The following is a 16,919-nucleotide window of genomic DNA, read 5'->3' on the forward strand; positions in this document are numbered from 1 at the left end:
CAGCCTTACTTCAGTCTATTTTTGGACGATAGCTGTCATTTATAACTCTGCAGGTTTGTGAATTACAGTGCCCCTGAGCTCCTTTCTTCAACTCGCTTTCTTTTGAGCTGGCCGCAACACCGCAGGATGGCTTCAGGCCCTAATCTGGTTCCGGTACGGCACGCTGAGCCTTTGGTTATTTCCTCTTCTTGGTGGGAAATGAGAGTTAAATTTGCCTGTCCAGACACCTCCAGCTAGCCTCTCATTGGTTCTCGCTATTCCTGTTCATCTTCCGCAGAAATTGCAAACTGGGCCAAACAGGAGGTTAAAGGCGCTGACTCTCCAAGTGGGGAGACTGTTAGTAAAGCGTCTGGAATGTTGCACCCGAGTACCAGGGGAGGAAAACTGAGACATATTTGAACACGTCTCCCGATCACATGGTTGATCATACTCTGGGTTCCACATGCATGTTTTAGCTGAAGGAAGAATACATAAAACCTGTGTAGTTGAAACCCGTGGAATGGGTATCATGCAATATGACTTCAAAGGGTCTTCATTTGCTCACCGAACCTCTCCAATCCTATCACTGCTGCGTTTATGCTCCTGTACACATGCTTGATTCTCTTTCGGAGACATAGCAATCCATAGGTTTTAAGATACTTACTAGTCAGGTACATTCTTAGGCGTTTAATATGCGGTGTTGAGTCCAATTCGTTGAGCAAGTAGTAGCTCTTGTCTATTCCATATTTGGCTTAAGGAAGTTTATCTGTGCTCATTTCAATCTCTGGTTTTATGCAGCACCCCAACTCACCTTTACCCTTAAGCAAGCATAAGTTGGTTTTCTACATTTGAGACCCTGTTCTGTTCTGTAATTCAGTTCCTGAGTAGCCAAGTTTACATTCCGTGTATTACTGATATCTTATGATGTTTCTTTTTCTGTGTGACTTATTTCAGTTAGAATCATCATACCTGAATCCACTCATTGTGCTGCTAAGGGCCTGATGACACAGATTTCATTGCTGAGTGATACTGCATTGTACGTAAGTACCACAAGTTCTTTATCCATTTTTCACTTTCTGTGATATTGAACTTGTACGGTAAACGAGGTTCTTGTAAACGGAGGCGTCCCAAACTTTGGGGTGGCTGTGTCTTTTTGATTTTAATTTCCCTAAGCTATAGGACCATAAGTGGAAGTGCCCTAGGCTCTGTTGCTTTGTTTTTTAGATGTTTCAGGAAACACCATACACTTCTCCTGAGTGTCTGTTGGCAATTTACATCCCGCTCATCAGCATAACAAGGCTCCCAGTTCTCCATGGCCTGTCCTGCCTTTCTGGATTTTACACTTTTTTCAGATGGCCCTTTTGACCGGGGGGAAGTGAGACTTCATTGTAGTGCAGATTTCCTTTGCAAGCTTGCTTGGTTGGCCAAAAAGGGCGTATCCGTTTTTTCCTGAATATATTCAGGAAAAAACGCATACGCCCTTTTTGGCCAAGTGCATCATTGTGGACGTTCTGCCTCTTTTCCTATGCTTTCAATGCAATTCCAGTCTACCTCCTGAAATCGGTTTCCTGCAATTCTGCCCCGCTTTCAAGTCCTCTTGGCAGCCTTACTTCAGTCTATTTTTGGACGATAGCTGTCATTTATAACTCTGCAGGTTTGTGAATTACAGTGCCCCTGAGCTCCTTTCTTCAACTCGCTTTTATGTGAGCTGGCCGCAACACCGCAGGATGGCTTCAGGCCCTAATCTGGTTCCGGTATGGCACGCTGAGCCTTTGGTTATTTCCTCTTCCTGGTGGGAAATGAGAGTTAAATTTGCCCGTCCAGACACCTCCAGCTAGTCTCTCATTGGTTCTCGCTATTCCTGTTCATCTTCCGCAGAAATTGCAAACTGGGCCAAACAGGAGGTTAAAGGCGCTGACTCTTCAAGTGGGGAGACTGTTAGTAAAGCGTCTGGAATGTTGCACCCGAGTACCAGGGTACGAAAACTGAGACATATTTGAACACGTCTCCCGTTCACATGGTTGATCATACTTGGGTTCCACATGCATGTTTTAGCTGAAGGAAGAATACCTTAAACCTGGGTAGTTGAAACCCGTGGAATGGGTACCATGCAATATGACTTCAAAGGGTCTTCATTTGCTCACCGAACCTCTCCAATCCTATCACTGCTGCGTTTATGCCCCTGTACACATGCTTGATTCTCTTTCGGGGACATAGCAATCCATAGGTTTTAAGATACTTACTAGTCAGGTACATTCTTAGGCGTTTAATATGTGGTGTTGAGTCCATTTCGTTGAGCAAGGAGTAGCTCTTGTCTATTCCATATTTGACTTAAGGAACTTTATCTGTGCTCATTTCAATCTCTGGTTTTATGCAGCACCCCAACTCACCTTTCCCCTTAAGCAAGCATAAGTTGGTTTTCTAAATTTGAGTCCCTGTTCTGTTCTGTAATTCAGTTCCTGTGTAGCCAAGTTTACATTCCGTGTATTACTGATATCTTATGATGTTTCTTTTTCTGTGTGACTTATTTCAGTTAGAATCATCACACCTGAATCCACTCATTGTGCTGCTAAGGGCCTGATGACACAGATTTCATTGCTGAGTGATATTGCTTTGTACGTAAATACCACAACTTCTTTATCCATTTTTCACTTTCTGCGATGTTGAACTTGTACTGTAAACGAGGTTCTTGTAAACAGAGCCGTTCCAAACTTTCGGGTGGCTGTGTCTTTTTGAATTTAATTTCCCTAAGCTATAGGACCATAAGTGGAAGTGCCCTAGGTTCTGTTGCTTTGTTTTTTAGATGTTTCAGGAAACACCATACACTTCTCCTGAGTGGTTGTTGGCAATTTACATCCCGCCCATCAGCATAACAAGGCTCCCAGTTCTCCATGGCCTGTCCTGCCTTTCTGGATTTTACACTTTTTTCAGATGGCCCTTTTGACCGGGGGGAAGTGAGACTTCATTGTAGTGCAGATTTCCTTTGCAAGCTTGCTTGGTTGGCCAAAAAGTGCGTATGCGTTTTTTCCTGAATATATTCAGGAAAAAACGCATACGCCCCTTTTGGCCAAGTGCATCATTGTGGACGTTCTGCCTCTTTTCCTATGCTTTCAATGCAATTCCAGTCTACCTCCTGAAATCGGTTTCCTGCAATTCTGCCCCGCTTTCAAGTCCTCTTGGCAGCCTTACTTCAGTCTATTTTTGGACGATAGCTGTCATTTATAACTCTGCAGGTTTGTGAATTACAGTGCCCCTGAGCTCCTTTCTTCAACTCGCTTTCTTGTGACCTGGCCGCAACACCGCAGGATGGCTTCACGCCCTAATCTGGTTCCGGCCCGGCATGCTGAGCCTTTGGTTATTTCCTCTTCCTGGTGGAAAATGAGAGTTAAATTTGCCCGTCCAGACACCTCCAGCTAGCCTCTCATTGGTTCTCACTATTCCTGTTCATCTTCCGCAGAAATTGCAAACTGGGCCAAACAGGAGGTTAAAGGCGCTGACTCTCCAAGTGGGGAGAGTGTTAGTAAAGCGTCTGGAATGTTTCAACCGAGTACCAGGGGAAGAAAACTGAGACATATTTGAACACGTCTCCCGATCACATGGTTGATCATACTCTGGGTTCCACATGCATGTTTTAACTGAAGGAAGAATACCTAAAACCTGGGTAGTTGAAACCCGTGGAATGGGTACCATGCAATATGACTTCAAAGGGTCTTCATTTGCTCACCGAACCTCTCCAATCCTATCACTGCTGCGTTTATGCCCCTGTACACATGCTTGATTCTCTTTCGGAGACATAGCAATCCCTAGGTTTTAAGATACTTACTAGTCAGGTACATTCTTAGGAGTTTAATATGCGGTGTTGAGTCCATTTCATTGAGCAAGGAGTAGCTCTTGTCTATTCCATATTTGGCTTAAGGAACTTTATCTGTGCTCATTTCAATCTCTGGTTTTATGCAGCACCCCAACTCACCTTTACCCTTAAGCAAACATAAGTTGATTTTCTAAATTTGAGACCCTGTTCTGTTCTGTAATTCAGTTCCTGTGTAGCCAAGTTTACATTCAGTGTATTACTGATATCTTATGATGTTTCTTTTTCTGTGTGACTTATTTCAGTTAGAATCATCATACCTGAATCCACTCATTGTGCTGCTAAGGGCCTGATGACACAGATTTCATTGCTGAGTGATATTGCTTTGTAAGTAAATACCACAACTTCTTTATCCATTTTTCACTTTCTGCGATGTTGAACTTGTACTGTAAACGAGGTTCTTGTAAACAGAGCCGTTCCAAACTTTGGGGTGGCTGTGTCTTTTTTATTTTAATTTCCCTAAGCTATAGGACCATAAGTGGAAGTGCCCTAGGTTCTGTTGCTTTGTTTTTTAGATGTTTCAGGAAACACCATACACTTCTCCCGAGTGGTTGTTGGCAATTTACATCCCGCCCATCAGCATAACAAGGCTCCCAGTTCTCCATGGCCTGTCCTGCCTCTCTGGATTTTACACTTTTTTCAGATGGCCCTTTTGACCGGGGGGAAGTGAGACTTCATTGTAGTGCAGATTTCCTTTGCAAGCTTGCTTGGTTGGCCAAAAAGGGCGTATCCGTTTTTTCCTGAATATATTCAGGAAAAAACGCATACGCCCTTTTTGGCCAAGTGCATCATTGTGGACGTTCTGCCTCTTTTCCTATGCTTTCAATGCAATTCCAGTCTACCTCCTGAAATCGGTTTCCTGCAATTCTGCCCCGCTTTCAAGTCCTCTTGGCAGCCTTACTTCAGTCTATTTTTGGACGATAGCTGTCATTTATAACTCTGCAGGTTTGTGAATTACAGTGCCCCTGAGCTCCTTTATTCAACTCGCTTTCTTTTGAGCTGGCCGCAACACCGCAGGATGGCTTCAGGCCCTAATCTGGTTCCGGTACGGCACGCTGAGCCTTTGGTTATTTCCTCTTCCTGGTGGGAAATGACAGTTAAATTTGCCCGTCCAGACACCTCCAGCTAGCCTCTCATTGGTTCTCGCTATTCCTGTTCATCTTCCGCAGAAATTGCAAACTGGGCCAAACAGGAGGTTAAAGGCGCTGACTCTCCAAGTGGGGAGAGTGTTAGTAAAGCGTCTGGAATGTGGCACCAGAGTACCAGGGGAGGAAAACTGAGACATATTTGAACACGTCTCCCGATCACATGGTTGATCATACTCTGGGTTCCACATGCATGTTTTAGCTGAAGGAAGAATACCTTAAACCTGGAGAGTTGAGACCCGTGTAATGGGTACCATGCAATATGACTTCAAAGGGTCTTCATTTGCTCACCGAACCTCTCCAATCCTATCACTGCTGCGTTTATGCCCCTGTACACATGCTTGATTCTCTTTTGGGACATAGCAATCCATAGGTTTTAAGATACTTACTAGTCAGGTACATTCTTAGGAGTTTAATAAGGGGTTTTGAGTCCATTTCGCTGAGCAAGGAGTAGCTCTTGTCTATTCCATATTTGGCTTAAGGAACTTTATCTGTGCTCATTTCAATCTCTGGTTTTATGCAGCACCCCAACTCACTTTTCCCCTTAAGCAAGCATAAGTTAGTTCTCTAAATTTGAGACCCTGTTCTGTTCTGTAATTCAGTTCCTGTGTAGCCAAGTTTACATTCCGTTTATTACTGATATCTTATGATGTTTCTTTTTATGTGTGACTTATTTCAGTTAGAATCATCGTACCTGAATCCACTCATTATGCTGCTACGGGCCTGATGACATAGATTTCATTGCTGAGTGATATTGCTTTGTAAGTAAATACCACAACTTCTTTATCCATTTTTCACTTTCTGCGATGTTGAACTTGCACTGTAAACGAGGTTCTTGTAAACGGAGCCGCTTTAAACTTTGAGGTGGCTGTGTGTTTTTGATTTTAATTTCCCTAAGCTATAGGACCATAAGTGGAAGTGCCCTAGGTTCTGTTGCTTTGTTTTTTAGATGTTTCAGGAAACACCATACACTTCTCCCGAGTGGTTGTTGGCAATTTACATCCCGCCCTTCAGCATAACAAGGCTCCCATTTCTCCATGGCCTGTCCTGCCTTTCTGGATTTTACACGTTTTTCAGATGGCCCTTTTGACCGGGGGGAAGTGAGACTTCATTGTAGTGCAGATTTCCTTTGCAAGCTTGCTTGGTTGGCCAAAAAGGGCGTATGCGTTTTTTCCTGAATATATTCAGGAAAAAACGCATACGCCCTTTTTGGCCAAGTGCATCATTGTGGACGTTCTGCCTCTTTTCCTATGCTTTCAATGCAATTCCAGTCTACCTCCTGAAATCGGTTTCCTGCAATTCTGCCCCGCTTTCAAGTCCTCTGGGCAGCCTTACTTCAGTCTATTTTTGGACGATAGCTGTCATTTATAACTCTGCAGGTTTGTGAATTACAGTGCCCCTGAGCTCCTTTCTTCAACTCGCTTTCTTTTGAGCTGGCCGCAACACCGCAGGATGGCTTCATGCCCTAATCTGGTTCCGGTACGGCACGCTGAGCCTTTGGTTATTTCCTCTTCTTGGTGGGAAATGAGAGTTAAATTTGCCTGTCCAGACACCTCCAGCTAGCCTCTCATTGGTTCTCGCTATTCCTGTTCATCTTCCGCAGAAATTGCAAACTGGGCCAAACAGGAGGTTAAAGGCGCTGACTCTCCAAGTGGGGAGACTGTTAGTAAAGCGTCTGGAATGTTGCACCCGAGTACCAGGGGAGGAAAACTGAGACATATTTGAACACGTCTCCCGATCACATGGTTGATCATACTCTGGGTTCCACATGCATGTTTTAGCTGAAGGAAGAATACATAAAACCTGTGTAGTTGAAACCCGTGGAATGGGTACCATGCAATATGACTTCAAAGGGTCTTCATTTGCTCACCGAACCTCTCCAATCCTATCACTGCTGCGTTTATGCTCCTGTACACATGCTTGATTCTCTTTCGGAGACATAGCAATCCATAGGTTTTAAGATACTTACTAGTCAGGTACATTCTTAGGCGTTTAATATGCGGTGTTGAGTCCAATTCGTTGAGCAAGTAGTAGCTCTTGTCTATTCCATATTTGGCTTAAGGAAGTTTATCTGTGCTCATTTCAATCTCTGGTTTTATGCAGCACCCCAACTCACCTTTACCCTTAAGCAAGCATAAGTTGGTTTTCTACATTTGAGACCCTGTTCTGTTCTGTAATTCAGTTCCTGAGTAGCCAAGTTTACATTCCGTGTATTACTGATATCTTATGATGTTTCTTTTTCTGTGTGACTTATTTCAGTTAGAATCATCATACCTGAATCCACTCATTGTGCTGCTAAGGGCCTGATGACACAGATTTCATTGCTGAGTGATACTGCATTGTACGTAAGTACCACAAGTTCTTTATCCATTTTTCACTTTCTGTGATATTGAACTTGTACGGTAAACGAGGTTCTTGTAAACGGAGGCGTCCCAAACTTTGGGGTGGCTGTGTCTTTTTGATTTTAATTTCCCTAAGCTATAGGACCATAAGTGGAAGTGCCCTAGGCTCTGTTGCTTTGTTTTTTAGATGTTTCAGGAAACACCATACACTTCTCCTGAGTGTCTGTTGGCAATTTACATCCCGCTCATCAGCATAACAAGGCTCCCAGTTCTCCATGGCCTGTCCTGCCTTTCTGGATTTTACACTTTTTTCAGATGGCCCTTTTGACCGGGGGGAAGTGAGACTTCATTGTAGTGCAGATTTCCTTTGCAAGCTTGCTTGGTTGGCCAAAAAGGGCGTATCCGTTTTTTCCTGAATATATTCAGGAAAAAACGCATACGCCCTTTTTGGCCAAGTGCATCATTGTGGACGTTCTGCCTCTTTTCCTATGCTTTCAATGCAATTCCAGTCTACCTCCTGAAATCGGTTTCCTGCAATTCTGCCCCGCTTTCAAGTCCTCTTGGCAGCCTTACTTCAGTATATTTTTGGACGATACCTGTCATTTATAACTCTGCAGGTTTGTGAATTACAGTGCCCCTGAGCTCCTTTCTTCAACTCGCTTTCTTGTGACCTGGCCGCAACACCGCAGGATGTCTTCAGGCCCTAATCTGGTTCTGGCACGGCACGCTGAGCCTTTGTTTAATTCCTCTTCCTGGTGGGAAATGAGAGTTAAATTTGCCCATCCAGACACCTCCAGCTAGTCTCTCATTGGTTCTCGCTATTCCTGTTCATCTTCCACAGAAATTGCAAACTGTGCCAAACAGGAGGTTAAAGGGATTGACTCTCCAAGTGGGGAGAGTGTTAGTAAAGCGTCTGGAATGTGGCACCCGAGTACCAGGGTACGAAAACTGAGACATATTTGAACACGTCTCCCGATCACATGGTTGATCATACTCTAGGTTCCACATGCATGTTTTAGCTGAAGGAAGAATACCTTAAACCTGGGTAGTTGAAACCCGTGGAATGGGTACCATGCAATATGACTTCAAAGGGTCTTCATTTGCTCACGAACCTCTCCAATCCTATCACTGCTGCGTTTATGCCCCTGTACACATGCTTGATTCTCTTTCAGAGACATAGCAATCCATAGGTTTTAAGATACTTACTAGTCAGGTACATTCTTAGGCGTTTAATATGCGGTGTTGAGTCCATTTCGTTGAGCAAGGAGTAGCTCTTGTCTATTCCATATTTGGCTTAAGGAACTTTATCTGTGCTCCTTTCAATCTCTGGTTTTATGCAGCACCCCAACTCACCTTTCCCCTTAAGCAAGCATAAGTTGGTTTTCTAAATTTGAGACCCTGTTCTGTTCTGTAATTCAGTTCCTGTGTAGCCAAGTTTCCATTCCGTGTATTACTGATATCTTATGATGTTTCTTTTTCTGTGTGACTTATTTCAGTTAGAATCATCATACCTGAATCCACTCATTGTGCTGCTAAGGGCCTGATGACATAGATTTCATTGCTGAGTGATATTGCTTTGTAAGTAAATACCACAACTTCTTTATCTATTTTTCACTTTCTGCGATGTTGAACTTGTACTGTAAACGAGGTTCTTGTAAACAGAGCCGTTCCAAACTTTGGGGTGGCCGTGTCTTTTTGATTTTAATTTCCCTAAGCTATAGGACCATAAGTGGAAGTGCCCTAGGCTCTGTTGCTTTGTTTTTTAGATGTTTCAGGAAACACCATACACTTCTCCTGAGTGTCTGTTGGCAATTTACATCCCGCCCATCAGCATAACAAGGCTCCCAGTTCTCCATGGCCTGTCCTGCCTTTCTGGATTTTACACTTTTTTCAGATGGCCCTTTTGACCGGGGGGAAGTGAGACTTCATTGTAGTGCAGATTCCATTGCAAGCTTGCTTGGTTGGCCAAAAAGGGCGTATGCGTTTTTTCCTGAATATATTCAGGAAAAAACGCATACGCCCTTTTTGGCCAAGTGCATCATTGTGGACGTTCTGCCTCTTTTCCTATGCTTTCAATGCAATTACAGTCTACCTCCTGAAATCGGTTTCCTGCAATTCTGCCCCGCTTTCAAGTCCTCTTGGCAGCCTTACTTCAGTCTATTTTTGGACGATAGCTGTCATTTATAACTCTGCAGGTTTGTGAATTACAGTGCCCCTGAGCTCCTTTCTTCAACTCGCTTTTATGTGAGCTGGCCGCAACACCGCAGGATGGCTTCAGGCCCTAATCTGGTTCCGGTATGGCACGCTGAGCCTTTGGTTATTTCCTCTTCCTGGTGGGAAATGAGAGTTAAATTTGCCCGTCCAGACACCTCCAGCTAGCCTCTCATTGGTTCTCGCTATTCCTGTTCATCTTCCGCAGAAATTGCAAACTGGGCCAAACAGGAGGTTAAAGGCGCTGACTCTCCAAGTGGGGAGAGTGTTAGTAAAGCGTCTGGAATGTTGCACCCGAGTACCAGGGGAGGAAAACTGAGACATATTTGAACACGTCTCCCGATCACATGGTTGATCATACTCTCGGTTCCACATGCATGTTTTAGCTGAAGGAAGAATACCTAAAACCTGGGTAGTTGAAACCCGTGGAATGGGTACCATGCAATATGACTTCAAAGGGTCTTCATTTGCTCACCGAACCTCTCCAATCCTATCACTGCTGCGTTTATGCCCCTGTACACATGCTTGATTCTCTTTCGGAGACATAGCAATCCCTAGGTTTTAAGATACTTACTACTCAGGTACATTCTTAGGAGTTTAATATGCGGTGTTGAGTCCATTTCATTGAGCAAGGAGTAGCTCTTGTCTATTCCATATTTGGATTAAGGAACTTTATCTGTGCTCATTTTAATCTCTGGTTTTATGCAGCACCCCAACTCACCTTTACCCTTAAGCAAGCATAAGTTGGTTTTCTAAATTTGAGACCCTGTTCTGTTCTGTAATTCAGTTCCTGTGTAGCCAAGTTTACATTCCGTGTATTACTGATATCTTATGATGTTTCTTTTTCTGTGTGACTTATTTCAGCTAGAATCATCATATCTGAATCCACTCATTGTGCTGCTAAGGGCCTGATGACACAGATTTCATTGCTGAGTGATATTGCTTTGTAAGTAAATACCACAAGTTCTTTATCCATTTTTCACTTTCTGGGATGTTGAACTTGTACTGTAAACGAGGTTCTTGTAAACAGAGCCGTTCCAAACTTTGGGGTGGCTGTGTCTTTTTGATTTTAATTTCCCTAAGCTATAGGACCATAAGTGGAAGTGCCCTAGGTTCTGTTGCTTTGTTTTTTAGATGTTTCAGGAAACACCATACACTTCTCCCGAGTGGTTGTTGGCAATTTACATCCCGCCCATCAGCATAACAAGGCTCCCAGTTCTCCATGGCCTGTCCTGCCTTTCTGGATTTTACACTTTTTTCAGATGGCCCTTTTGACCGGGGGGAAGTGAGACTTCATTGTAGTGCAGATTTCCTTTGCAAGCTTGCTTGGTTGGCCAAAAAGGGCGTATGCGTTTTTTCCTGAATATATTCAGGAAAAAACGCATACGCCCTTTTTGGCCAAGTGCATCATTGTGGACGTTCTGCCTCTTTTCCTATGCTTTCAATGCAATTCCAGTCTACCTCCTGAAATCGGTTTCCTGCAATTCTGCCCCGCTTTCAAGTCCTCTTGGCAGCCTTACTTCAGTCTATTTTTGGACGATAGCTGTCATTTATAACTCTGCAGGTTTGTGAATTACAGTGCCCCTGAGCTCCTTTCTTCAACTCGCTTTCTTGTGACCTGGCCGCAACACCGCAGGATGGCTTCAGGCCCTAATCTGGTTCCGGCACGGCACGCTGAGCCTTTGGTTAATTCCTCTTCCTGGTGGGAAATGAGAGTTAAATTTGCCCGTCCAGACACCTCCAGCTAGTCTCTCATTGGTTCTCGCTATTCCTGTTCATCTTCCGCAGAAATTGCAAACTGGGCCAAACAGGAGGTTAAAGGCGCTGACTCTTCAAGTGGGGACAGTGTTAGTAAAGCATCTGGAATGTTGCACCCGAGTACCAGGGGAGGGAAACTGAGACATATTTGAACATGTCTCCCGATCACATGGTTGATCATACTCTGGGTTCCACATGCATGTATTAGCTGAAGGAAGAATACCTAAAATCTGGGTAGTTGAAACCCGTGGAATGGGTATCATGCAATATGACTTCAAAGGGTCTTCATTTGCTCACCGAACCTCTCCAATCCTATCACTGCTGCATTTATGTCCCTGTACACATGCTTCATTCTCTTTCGGAGACATAGCAAACCCTAGGTTTTAAGATACTTACTAGTCAGGTACATTCTTAGGAGTTTAATATGCGGTGTTGAGTCCATTTCGTTGAGCAAGGAGTAGCTCTTGTCTATTCCATATTTGGCTTAAGGAACTTTATCTGTGCTCATTTCAATCTCTGGTTTTATGCAGCACCCCAACTCACCTTTCCCCTTAAGCAAGCATAAGTTGGTTTTCTAAATTTGAGACCCTGTTCTGTTTTGGAATGCAGTTCCTGTGTAGCCAAGTTTACATTCCGTGTATTAGTGATATCTTATGATGTTTCTTTTTCTGTGTGACTTATTTCAGTTAGAATCATCGTACCTGAATCCACTCATTATGCTGCTACGGGCCTGATGACATAGATTTCATTGCTGAGTGATACTGCATTGTACGTAAGTACCAAAAGTTCTTTATCCATTTTTCACTTTCTGTGATGTTGAACTTGTACGGTAAACGAGGTTCTTGTAAACGGAGCCGCTTTAAACTTTGGGGTGGCTGTGTCTTTTTGATTTTAATTTCCCTAAGCTATAGGACCATAAGTGGAAGTGCCCTAGGTTCTGTTGCTTTGTTTTTTAGATGTTTCAGGAAACACCATACACTTCTCCCGAGTGGTTGTTGGCAATTTACATCCCGCCCTTCAGCATAACAAGGCTCCCATTTCTCCATGGCCTGTCCTGCCTTTCTGGATTTTACACTTTTTTCAGATGGCCCTTTTGACCTGGGGGAAGTGAAACTTCATTGTAGTGCAGATTTCCTTTGCAAGCTTGCTTGGTTGGCCAAAAAGGGCGTATGCGTTTTTTCCTGAATATATTCAGGAAAAAACGCATACGCCCTTTTTGGCCAAGTGCATCATTGTGGACGTTCTGCCTCTTTTCCTATGCTTTCAATGCAATTCCAGTCTACCTCCTGAAATCGGTTTCCTGCAATTCTGCCCCGCTTTCAAGTCCTCTTGGCAGCCTTACTTCAGTCTATTTTTGGACGATAGCTGTCATTTATAACTCTGCAGGTTTGTGAATTACAGTGCCCCTGAGCTCCTTTCTTCAACTCGCTTTGTTTTGAGCTGGCCGCAACACCGCAGGATGGCTTCATGCCCTAATCTGGTTCCGGTACGGCACGCTGAGCCTTTGGTTATTTCCTCTTCCTGGTGGGAAATGAGAGTTAAATTTGCCCGTCCAGACACCTCCAGCTAGCCTCTCATTGGTTCTCGCTATTCCTGTTCATCTTCCACAGAAATTGCAAACTGGGCCAAACAGGAGGTTAAAGGCGCTGACTCTCCAAGTGGGGAGACTGTTAGTAAAGCGTCTGGAATGTTGCACCCGAGTACCAGGGGAGGAAAACTGAGACATATTTGAACACGTCTCCCGATCACATGGTTGATCATACTCTGGGTTCCACATGCATGTTTTAGCTGAAGGAAGAATACCTAAAACCTGGGTAGTTGAAACCCGTGAATGGGTACCATGCAAGATGACTTCAAAGGGTCTTCATTTGCTCACCGAACCTCTCCAATCCTATCACTGCTGCGTTTATGCCCCTGTACACATGCTTGATTCTCTTTCGGAGACATAGCAATCCATAGGTTTTAAGATACTTACTAGTCAGGTACATTCTTAGGCGTTTAATATGCGGTGTTGAGTCCATTTCGTTGAGCAAGGAGTAGCTCTTGTCTATTCCATATTTGGCTTAAGGAAGTTTATCTGTGCTCATTTCAATCTCTGGTTTTATGCAGCACCCCAACTCACCTTTACCCTTAAGCAAGCATAAGTTGGTTTTCTAAATTTGAGACCCTGTTCTGTTCTGTAATTCAGTTCCTGTGTAGCCAAGTTTACATTCCGTGTATTACTGATATCTTATGATGTTTCTTTTTCTGTGTGACTTATTTCAGTTAGAATCATCATACCTGAATCCACTCATTGTGCTGCTAAGGGCCTGATGACACAGATTTCATTGCTGAGTGATATTGCTTTGTAAGTAAATACCACAACTTCTTTATCCATTTTTCACTTTCTGCGATGTTGAACTTGTATTGTAAACGAGGTTCTTGTAAACAGAGCCGTTCCAAACTTTGGGGTGGCTGTGTCTTTTTGATTTTAATTTCCCTAAGCTATAGGACCATAAGTGGAAGTGCCCAAGGTTCTGTTGCTTTGTTTTTTAGATGTTTCAGGAAACACCATACACTTCTCCCGAGTGGTTGTTGGCAATTTACATCCCGTCCATCAGCATAACAAGGCTCCCAGTTCTCCATGGCCTGTCCTGCCTTTCTGGATTTTACACTTTCTTCAGATGGCCCTTTTGACCAGGGGGAAGTGAGACTTCATTGTAGTGCAGATTTCCTTTGCAAGCTTGCTTGGTTGGCCAAAAAGGGCGTATGCGTTTTTTCCTGAATATATTCAGGAAAAAACGCATACGCCCTTTTTGGCCAAGTGCATCATTGTGGACGTTCTGCCTCTTTTCCTATGCTTTCAATGCAATTCCAGTCTACCTCCTGAAATTGGTTTCCTGCAATTCTGCCCCGCTTTCAAGTCCTCTTGGCAGCCTTACTTCAGTCTATTTTTGGACAATAGCTGTCATTTATAACTCTGCAGGTTTGTGAATTACAGTGCCCCTGAGCTCCTTTCTTCAACTCGCTTTCTTTTGAGCTGCCCGCAACACCGCAGGATGGCTTCATGCCCTAATCTGGTTCCGGTACGGTACGCTGAGCCTTTGGTTATTTCCTCTTCCTGGTGGGAAATGAGAGTTAAATTTGCCCGTCCAGACACCTCCAGCTAGCCTCTCATTGGTTCTCGCTATTCCTGTTCATCTTGCGCAGAAATTGCAAACTGGGCCAAACAGGAGGTTAAAGGCGCTGACTCTCCAAGTGGGGAGAGTGTTAGTAAAGCGTCTGGAATGTTGCATCCGAGTACCAGGGTAGGAAAACTGAGACATATTTGAACACGTCTCCCGATCACATGGTTGATCATACTCTGGGTTCCACATGCATGTTTTAGCTGAAGGAAGAATACCTAAAACCTGGGTAATTGAAACCCGTGGAATGGGTACCATGCAATATGACTTCAAAGGGTCTTCATTTGCTCACGAACCTCTCCAATCCTATCACTGCTGCGTTTATGCCCCTGTACACATGCTTGATTCTCTTTCGGAGACATAGCAATCCATAGGTTTTAAGATACTTACTAGTCAGGTACATTCTTAGGCGTTTAATATGCGGTGTTGAGTCCATTTCGTTGAGCAAGGAGTAGCTCTTGTCTATTCCATATTTGGCTTAAGGAACTTTATCTGTGCTCATTTTAATCTCTGGTTTTATGCAGCACCCCAACTCACCTTTCCCCTTAAGCAAGCATAAGTTGGTTTTCTAAATTTGAGACCCTGTTCTGTTCTGTAATTCAGTTCCTTTGTAGCCAAGTTTCCATTCCGTGTATTACTGATATCTTATGATGTTTCTTTTTCTGTGTGACTTATTTCAGCTAGAATCATCATATCTGAATCCACTCATTGTGCTGCTAAGGGCCTGATGACACAGATTTCATTGCTGAGTGATATTGCTTTGTAAGTAAATACCACAAGTTCTTTATCCATTTTTTACTTTCTGCGATGTTGAACTTGTACTGTAAACGAGGTTCTTGTAAACAGAGCCATTCCAAACTTTGGGGTGGCTGTGTCTTTTTGATTTTAATTTCCCTAAGCTATAGGACCATAAGTGGAAGTGCCCTAGGTTCTGTTGCTTTGTTTTTTAGATGTTTCAGGAAACACCATACACTTCTCCCGAGTGGTTGTTGGCAATTTACATCCCGCCCATCAGCATAACAAGGCTCCCAGTTCTCCATGGCCTGTCCTGCCTTTCTGGATTTTACACTTTTTTCAGATGGCCCTTTTGACCGGGGGGAAGTGAGACTTCATTGTAGTGCAGATTTCCTTTGCAAGCTTGCTTGGTTGGCCAAAAAGGGCGTATGCGTTTTTTCCTGAATATATTCAGGAAAAAACGCATACGCCCTTTTTGGCCAAGTGCATCATTGTGGACGTTCTGCCTCTTTTCCTATGCTTTCAATGCAATTCCAGTCTACCTCCTGAAATCGGTTTCCTGCAATTCTGCCCCGCTTTCAAGTCCTCTTGGCAGCCTTACTTCAGTCTATTTTTGGACGATAGCTGTCATTTATAACTCTGCAGGTTTGTGAATTACAGTGCCCCTGAGCTCCTTTCTTCAACTCGCTTTCTTGTGACCTGGCCGAAACACCGCAGGATGGCTTCAGGCCCTAATCTGGTTCCGGCACGGCACGCTGAGCTTTTGGTTAATTCCTCTTCCTGGTGGGAAATGAGAGTTAAATTTGCCCGTCCAGACACCTCCAGCTAGTCTCTCATTGGTTCTCGCTATTCCTGTTCATCTTCCGCAGAAATTGCAAACTGGGCCAAACAGGAGGTTAAAGGCGCTGACTCTCCAAGTGGGGAGAGTGTTAGTAAAGCGTCTGGAATGTTGCACCCGAGTACCAGGGGAGGGAAACTGAGACATATTTGAACATGTCTCCCGATAACATGGTTGATCATACTCTGAGTTCCACATGCATGTTTTAGCTGAAGGAAGAATACCTAAAATCTGGGTAGTTGAAACCCGTGGAATGGGTATCATGCAATATGACTTCAAAGGGTCTTCATTTGCTCACCGAACCTCTCCAATCCTATCACTGCTGCATTTATGTCCCTGTACACATGCTTCATTCTCTTTCGGAGACATAGCAAACCCTAGGTTTTAAGATACTTACTAGTCAGGTACATTCTTAGGCGTTTAATATGGAGTTTTGAGTCCATTTCGTTGAGCAAGGAGTAGCTCTGGTCTATTCCATATTTGGCTTAAGGAACTTTATCTGTGCTCATTTCAATCTCTGGTTTTATGCAGCACCCCAACTCACCTTTCCCCTTAAGCAAGCATAAGTTGGTTTTCTAAATTTGAGACCCTGTTCTGTTTTGGAATGCAGTTCCTGTGTAGCCAAGTTTACATTCTGTGTATTACTGATACCTTATGATGTTTCTTTTTCTGTGTGACTTATTTCAGTTAGAATCATCATACCTGAATCCACTCATTGTGCTGCTAAGGGCCTGATGACACAGATTTCATTGCTGAGTGATATTGCTTTGTAAGTAAATACCACAAGTTCTTTATCCATTTTTCACTTTCTGCGATGTTGAACTTGTACTGTAAACGAGGTTCTTGTAAACGGAGCCGCTTTAAACTTTGGGGTGGCTG

General features: G+C 43.7%; 1 long non-coding RNA gene across 11 annotated transcripts in view; it reads left to right on the forward strand.

Moving 5' to 3' along the window:
• The window catches only part of LOC307188336, a 1,520,920-nt gene that overhangs the window by 512,626 nt on the left and 991,375 nt on the right, over positions 1 to 16,919 (forward strand). For 5 of the 11 annotated variants that reach the window (XR_013828908.1, XR_013828909.1, XR_013828910.1 and 2 more), the window contains exons 2-3: positions 934 to 1,015; positions 7,252 to 7,337. The exons of the other annotated variants lie outside the window; for them this stretch is intronic. This is a non-coding gene — a long non-coding RNA (uncharacterized lncRNA). The remainder of the gene's footprint in view (positions 1 to 933; positions 1,016 to 7,251; positions 7,338 to 16,919) is intronic. 11 annotated transcript variants of the gene reach the window in all.

This window comes from Stenella coeruleoalba, assembly GCF_951394435.1.
Source record: "Stenella coeruleoalba genome assembly, chromosome: 6".
Classification (NCBI taxonomy): domain Eukaryota; kingdom Metazoa; phylum Chordata; class Mammalia; order Artiodactyla; family Delphinidae; genus Stenella; species Stenella coeruleoalba.